The 8,732-nt window shown below is 40.2% G+C and overlaps 1 long non-coding RNA gene across 1 annotated transcript; it reads left to right on the forward strand.

The window, feature by feature from the left end:
• Nucleotides 1-1,185: 1,185 nt before the first annotated feature.
• On the forward strand, nucleotides 1,186-2,022 carry LOC124272305. Its single transcript, XR_006897297.1, has 2 exons — nucleotides 1,186-1,675; nucleotides 1,969-2,022. It is a non-coding gene; the product is annotated as an uncharacterized LOC124272305 (long non-coding RNA).
• The last annotated feature ends 6,710 nt before the right edge of the window (nucleotides 2,023-8,732 follow it).

Consider the following 8,732-nt stretch of genomic DNA (forward strand, 5'->3'; position numbering starts at 1 on the left):
TATTAATACACTAGCGTAGACTTACAAAAGTATTAATACACTAGCGTAGACTAACACAAGTATTAATACACTAGCGTAGAGGTACTCATGTATTAACACACTACCGTAGACTTACACATGTATTAATATACCAGTATAAACTTATGCAAGTATTAATACACTAGCGTAGACTTATACAGGTATTAATACACTAGCGTACACTTACACAAGTAATAAAACACTAGCGTAGATTTACACAGGAATTAATACACCAGAGCAGATTTACGCAGGTATTAATACACTGCGTAGACTTACACAGGTATAAATACACTAGCGTACACTTACACAAGTAATAATGCACTAGAGTAGATTTACACATGTATTAATACACGAGCGTAGACATACATAAGTATTAATACACTAGCGTAGACTAACACATGCATAAATACACTAGCGTAGACATACACATGTATTAATACAAAAGCGTAGACTAACACAAGTATTAATACACTGGCGAAGACTAACACAAGTATTAATACTGTAGCCTAGACTTACACAAGTTTTAATACACTAGCGTAGACTTACACAAGCATTAATACACTAGCGTAGACTTACACAAGTATTAATACACAAACGTAGACTTACACAAGTATTTATACACTAGTGTAGACTAACACAAGTATTTATACACTAGTGTAGACTAACACAAGTATTAATACACAATCGTAGACTAACACAAGTGTTTATACAATAGCGTCGACATACACATGTATTAATACACTAGCGTAGACTAACACATCTATTAATACACTAGCGTAGACTTACACAAGTGTGAATAGACTAGCATAGACATACACATGTATTAATACACTAGCGTAGACTAACACATGCATTAATACACTAGCGTAGACTTACACAAGTATTAATACACTAGCGTAGACTAACACTTGCATTAATCCAGTAGCGTAGACATACACATGTATTAATACACTAACGTAGATATACACATGTATTAATACAATAGTGTAGATTAACACATGCATTCATACACTAGCGTACACTTACACAAGTATTAATACACTAGCGTAGACTAACACATGCATTAATACACTAGCGTACACTAACACATGCATTAATATCCTAGCGTAGACATACACATGTATTAGTACAAAAGCGTAGACTTACACAAGTATTCAACTTCAACATGATTATACCTCGTGGTGTCTTGTGAGTTTCATTGCATTCTGAGAGCTGAGAATGTGAGGTAGAGTCAGGAGTCACCAGGTTAGTTATATTTGGTTGTAGAATGGTTTCTAAAGTTTTAGGGTATAATATCTCACTAATGCATATAAAATAAAGTTCTAGACTAAAAACGTCTATTAATATTAAATAATGTTGGCAGTTTGGATATGTAAATATGTTACGCTAATTCGTGATAGGCTGTAAAGTTTTTAATGCCTCAATTGGATTGCTATTATACATATTTTCACATTGTGTTTCTTGTATGGGTGTCGTGCGAATGGTCTGTGCGCGCTGTGGTGGTGGCTGTTGAGAATATGATGTACACTTCTGTGTGCTAGTGATGGGTGCATAGTGATTCATATTATCTTTGTTTTCACTTTATTGTATTAGCATCTAGGCACATGTCACGCATCGAGCAGATAGATGTCTAGGAGTAGCTTCGTCTTATAGACGGGTGAGCAAATTTTGAATATAAGGTAAACATGTAACTATTTCATTTTCCTCTGGAAAATGTAACCAATATGCATACGTTCTTATTTTACACTCGGTATGGTCATATTTGTGAACTAACTGAAAAGGAAAAATATTTGTTACCAATGTATTTATTTCGTTCAATGTGATTTATATGTGCTTCAGTTGTCTCCCTTTTCTTAATCAATTGGTACAAATGAATCTGTGCTAATGCCCTTGTGATAAAAAACCCCCAAACCATTGTGATATTAATATATATAAATGAAATGTTTACAGGGTATTCTTCTTCTACCTCTTCCTGTGATGTAAGGAATAAACAGATTCACACCCTACAGCAAGTCGTTGTTTCTCGGCGTTACAGCTGTTACAAATGGAGCCCCCAGTGAGGAATTCATAGATCAACGTGGGACCCACACGGGTCTCAGCGTTAGGAACGGAAGAGGTGTTTCTCATCGTACAGTGTTCGTGCATCGAAGAACAGACGTGGGACACCGGACATCATCGGGTCAAGGTCGTATCCCTCATTGACATTGTGTTATGCACTGTGACTTAGCTCTGCCTACATACATTCCATGACCACATTATGCGTTATCATTATATATTATGATCTACAAATGCGCTATTCATGGACCTCAGCCTCAGAACGCTTTAATTTTAATATTTACATGTGACTTTACACTGATCATCGGCAAAATAGACTTTTATCTCCACTGTTTATACAGCAGTAATGCATCGTGATGGGACACTCCTTGGTTTGTGGAGTTGATTTTGATTTATCCTACATTGTCGGCATTTGACTTTGTCGACTTGTGCATTTCCACTATTGTGATTTGTTGACACTTGAATGTCTACTTGAGATATAGGGGGTGTTCTTTTCACGTTCACTTCGTGCGTCTATATCACTGACTTTTGTGATTGCCCTTAGTAAAGATGATGATGTCACATGTAAACGATCACATCTTGATTTAGATTGAATCACTTGATTGAATCGTGTGATTCAAATAGTTGATTCACAATTTTAAATTGATATTGGTTTCATTGAGAAAAGGGAGAAATGTAATTTGCATTTGAGTTTTCCATATTTTCTTGTGACTGTGGCGTTGAGGGTTTTTTGTGTACACACATGTAAGTCTGGCAGTTGTTACGCTGTATGGTGTGGTGTATAGAAGGGTGGAAGTCTGAAAGGATGGCGTTTGAATGGCTCAACCCTAAAAAAAGCTCAGTTTCTAGAATCATTGGCTTCAAGGGGTGTATTCACGAATCTTCCAGATAAGCTTTCGGATGCTCTTCTTACAGTCATAACTAGGTCATAAGTACAGGTTGTTGCTCCTCTTTTATGCTGATACCGTACATGACGAGGACGTCATTTTGAACAGTGGGGAGTGTGTAGCAGTGACATTTCACTTTGTATCATATATTTTGTTTTATTTAAAACGTCAATAAAAAAAATCATATAAAAACATTTCTTGTTGGTTTTATACAGTTTTGTGGCCAACAGTATTATTTGTGCTTGTCCTGCGTAGGCCAGGTTAATGAATATGTATTGCACGTGCATTTCATGTTTATGGGAATCTTTGTTATAACATGGATGATTTTGATTGGTTGATTGGATCGTCTGCTTCAACATGATTATACCTCGTGGTGTCTTGTGAGTTTCATTGCATTCTGAGAGCTGAGAATGTGAGGTAGAGTCAGGAGTCACCAGGTTAGTTATATTTGGTTGTAGAATGGTTTCTAAAGTTTTAGGGTATAATATCTCACTCATGCATATAAAATAAAGTTCTAGACTAAAAACGTCTATTAATATTAAATAATGTTGGCAGTTTGGATATGTAAATATGTTACACTAGCATAGACACACAAGTATTAATACTCTAGCGTAGACTTACACAAGTTTTAATACAATGGCGTAGACTCACACAAGTATTGATACAATAGCGTAGACTTACACAAGTTTTAATTCACCAACGTAGACTTACATAAGTATTAATACACTAGCGTAGACTTACACAAGTATTAATACACAAGTGTAGACTAACACATGTTTTAATACAAAAGCGTAGACTAAAACATGTATTAACACACTAGCGTACACTTACACAAGTATTAATACACTAACGTAGACTAACACATGCATTAATACACTAGCGTAGATTAACACATGCATTAATCCAGTAGCGTAGACATACACATATATTAATACACTAGCGTAGATATACACATGTATTAATACAATAGCGTAGACTTACACAAGTATTTATACACTAGTGTAGAGTAACACAAGTATTTATACACTAGTGTAGACTAACACAAGTATTAATCAAATAGCGTGGACTAGCACAAGTATTAATACACAATCGTAGACTAACACATGTATTAATACACTAACGTAGACTTACACATGTATTCATACACTAGCGTTGACTAACACATGTATTAATACACTAGCGTAGACTTACACAAGTATTAATAAACTAGCGTAGACTAACACATGCATTAATACACCAGCGTAGAATCGCACAAGTATTAATACACTAGCGTACATTTATACAAGCATTACTACACTTGCGAGTATAATCACACTCGGATACACTAGCGTCGCACGACTGTTGCTGGGACTGTCGCCTTGTCTGGGGCTGGGTGAGTTTGCTGCTTGGACTGTCGCTGGGACTGGCACTGGGACTGTCGCTGGGACTGGCACTGGGACTGTTGCTGAGAATGTTTGCTGGGACTGTTGCTTGGACTGTCGCTTGGAATGTCACTTGGACTGTTGCTGGGAATAGTCACCAGTCATTGGTCACTATTCGCCGGTCAACGGTTACCAGTCGTTATCACTGGTCACTAGTCACTAGTCACCGGTCATCGGTCACATCGACCGGAAAAAGCTTGAAATATTTCAGACTAATTGTAAATATTGTTTTTGGTGTTAGTAATGGTGTTTGGGCAGATTGTGGTAGATCACATGTTTATGTGGTTTCCTACGTAGTGAGTGAGTGAGTGAGTGAGTGAGTAAGTTAGTTAGTTTTACGCTGCCTTTAGCAATATTCCAGCAAAAATCAAGGCTTCAAATGGGCTTCACACTTTGTGTCCATGTGGGGAATCGAACCTGGATCTTCGGCGTGACAAGGGCACGCCTTAACCACTAGGCTACCCAACCAACCCGGATTGTTGCGAAGTGGGCATTAGCTATTAGTAGCTATTTTAAAGGCGTCCAGTGATCGTTATCCAAAACAGAGTTATTTACTTATGGAGATTAGATTGAGCTGGCACAGAAACTTGAGCATCAGTTAGATAACTTTTAAGTTGCTATGGTTTCGGATTTGTATAATACAGTCAGGATGTTGGCGATATTTTCCATTTCATTTCCGTTTTCAAGAATTCACTTCTTAATTGTGATAAACAGCGTATTCCTGGTAAACTAAGTAAATCTCTATCTAAGATATATCAAAGAAGTCAAAACATGATAAATGTTGAATATTATGTTACTTCCATTACTCACATAGCAATTAAAAAACATCTATGTTTACTTGCATGCACTTCCATTGAGATGTAACATTTAGATATTAACTGTAGTAAGATATGTAAAATGTGTGACTTCGGCTCAAATAAAAACGAAATTCACTTCATGTTTGAATGCATAGGCGAATCCAGGAATACTCAAGATGATCCTTAGACATTTTAGGGAGGGGTCGTACTCAACACATTCATGCCAGTAGTCATATGACAACATGATACAGTCATGTCAGTAGTCACATGACAACTCAGCACAGTCATGTCAGTAGTCATGGCCACATGATACAGTCATGTCAGTAGTCACATGACAACTCAACACATTCATGTCAGTAGTCACATGACAACACGATACAGTCATGTCAGTAGTCACATAACTCAGCACATTCATGTCAGTAGTCATGGCCACATGATACAGTCATGTCAGTAGTCACATGACAACTCAGCACAGTCATGTCAGTGGTCACATGACAACTCAACACATTAATATCAGTAGTCATATGACAACATGATACAGTCATGTCAGTAGTCACATAAAAGCTGAACACAGTCATGTCGGTAGTCATATGACAACATGATACAGTCATGTCATTAGTCACATGACAACTCAACACAGTCATGTCAGTAGTCATATGACAACATGATACAGTCATGTCAGTAGTCACATGACAACTCAGCACAGTCATGTCAGTAGTCATGGCCACATGATAGTCATGTCAGTAGTCACATGACAACTCAACACGTTCACGTCAGTAGTCATATAACAACATTATACAGTCATGTCAGTAGTCATATGACAAAACATTCATGACAGTAGTCATATGACAACATGATGCAGTCATGTCAGTAGTCACATGACAACTCAACACATTCATGTCAGTAGTCTTATGACAACATGATACAGTCATGGCAGTAGTCACATGACAACTCAACACAGTCATGTCAGTAGTCACATGACAACACGATACAGTCATGTCAGTAGTCACATGACAACTCAACACAGTCATGTCAGTAGTCACATAACAACTCAACACAGTCATGTCAGTAGTCACATGACAACACGATACAGTCATGTCAGTAGTCACATGACAACTCAACACATTCATGTCAGTAGTCTTATGACAACATGATACAGTCATGTCAGTAGTCACATGACAACTCAACACAGTCATGTCAGTAGTCACATGACAACTCAACACAGTCATGTCAGTAGTCACATGACAACACGATACAGTCATGTCAGTAGTCACATGACAACTCAACACATTCATGTCAGTAGTCTTATGACAACACGATACAGTCATGTCAGTAGTCACATGACAACTCAACACAGTCATGTCAGTAGTCACATGACAACTCAACACAGTCATGTCAGTAGTCACATGACAACTCAAAACATTCATGTCAGTAGTCATATGACAACATGATACAGTCATGTCAGTAGTCACATGACAACTCAACACAGTCATGTCAGTAGTCACATAACAACTCAACACAGTCATGTCAGTAGTCACATGACAACACGATACAGTCATGTCAGTAGTCACATGACAACTCAACACATTCATGTCAGTAGTCTTATGACAACACGATACAGTCATGTCAGTAGTCACATGACAACTCAACACAGTCATGTCAGTAGTCACATGACAACTCAACACAGTCATGTCAGTAGTCACATAACAACTCAACACAGTCATGTCAGTATTCACATGAAAACTCAAAACATTCATGTGTGTAGTCTTATGTAAACATGATACAGTCATGGCAGTAGTCATATGACAACTCAACACAGCCATGTCAGTAGTCACATGACAACTCAACACAGTCATGTCAGTAGTCTTATGACAACATGATACAGCCATGTCAGTAGTCACATGACAACTCAACACAGTCATGTCAGTAGTCACATGACAACTCAACACATTCATGTCAGTAGTCTTATGACAACATGATACAGTCATGTCAGTAGTCACATGACAACTCAGCACAATCTTGTCAGTAGTCATGGCCACATGATACAGTCATGTCAGTAGTCATATGACAACACGATACAGTCATCCCATATTCATACACAACGCCCTACCCCCACAGACAGGGGGGACGGCCTATACATGTTGGGTTTGTTTCAGACAGCGAGGACGGGCTATACATGTTGGGTTGGTTTCAGGCAGTGAGGACGGGCTATACATGTTGGGTTGGTTTCAGACAGCGAGGACGGGCTATACATGTTGGGTTGGTTTCAGGAAGGGAGGACGGGCTATGCATGTTCGGTTGGACTCAGACAGGGAGGACGGGCTATACATGTTGGGTTGGTTTCAGACAGCGAGGACGGGCTAGACATGTTGGGTTGGTGTCAGACAGGAAAGACGGGCTATACATGTTGGGTTGGTTTCAGACAGGGAGGACGGGCTATACATGTTGGGTTTGTGTCAGACTGCGAGGACGGGCTAGACATCTTGGGATGGTTTCAGACAGGGAGGACGGGGTAGACATGTTGGGTTGGTTTCAGACAGGGAGGACGGGCTATACATGTTGGGTTGGTTTCAGACAGGGAGGACGGGCTATACATTTTGGGTTGGTTTCAGACAGGGGGCACGGGCTATACATGTTGGGTTGGTTTCAGACAGGGAGGACGGGCCAGACATGTTGGATTGGTGAAGGACAGGGAGGACGGACTATACATGTTGGGTTGGTTTCAGACAGGGAGTACGGGATATTCAAGTTGGGTTGGTTTCAGACAGGGAAGACGGGCTATACATGTTGGGTTGGTGTCAGACAGGAGGGAGGGTCTATACATGTTGGGTTGGTTTCAGAGAGGGAGGACGGGCTAGACATGTTGGGTTGGTTTCAGAGAGGGAGGACGGGCTAGACATGTTATGTTAGTTTCAGACGGGGAGGACGGGCTATATATGTTGGGTTGGTTTCAGACAGCGAGGACGGGCTAGACATGTTGGGTTGGTTTCAGACAGGGAGGACGGGCTAGACATGTTTTGTTGGTGTAGGACAGGGAGGACGGGCTAGACATGTTGGGTTGGTTTCAGACAGGGAGGACGGGCTAGACATGTTGGGTTGGTGTCAGACAGGGAGGACGGGCTTTTCATGTTGGGTTGGTTTCAGACAGGGAGGACGGGCTATACATGTTGGGTTGGTGTCCGACAGGGAGGATGGGCTAGACATGTTGGGTTGGGTTCAGACAGGGAGGACGGGCTGGACATGTTGGGTTGGTTTCAGGCAGTGAGGGGCCATACATGTTCGGTTGTTTTCAGGTAGGGATGACGGGCTAGACATGTTGGGTTGGTTTCAGACAGGGAGGACCGGCTAGACATGTTGGGTTGGTTTCAGACAGGGTGGACGGGCTAGACATATTGTGTTGGTTTCTGACAAGGAGGACGGGCTAGACATGTTGGATTGGTTTCAGATAGGGAGGATGGGCTAGACATGTTGGGTTGGTTTCAGACAGCGAGGACGGGCTATACATGTTGGGTTGGTTTCAGACAAGGGACACGGGCTGAGATCTTGGGTTGGTT

This window comes from Haliotis rubra, unplaced genomic scaffold, assembly GCF_003918875.1.
Source record: "Haliotis rubra isolate DU_JTF1 unplaced genomic scaffold, ASM391887v1 Scf1682, whole genome shotgun sequence".
NCBI classification, from domain to species: Eukaryota; Metazoa; Mollusca; class Gastropoda; order Lepetellida; family Haliotidae; genus Haliotis; species Haliotis rubra.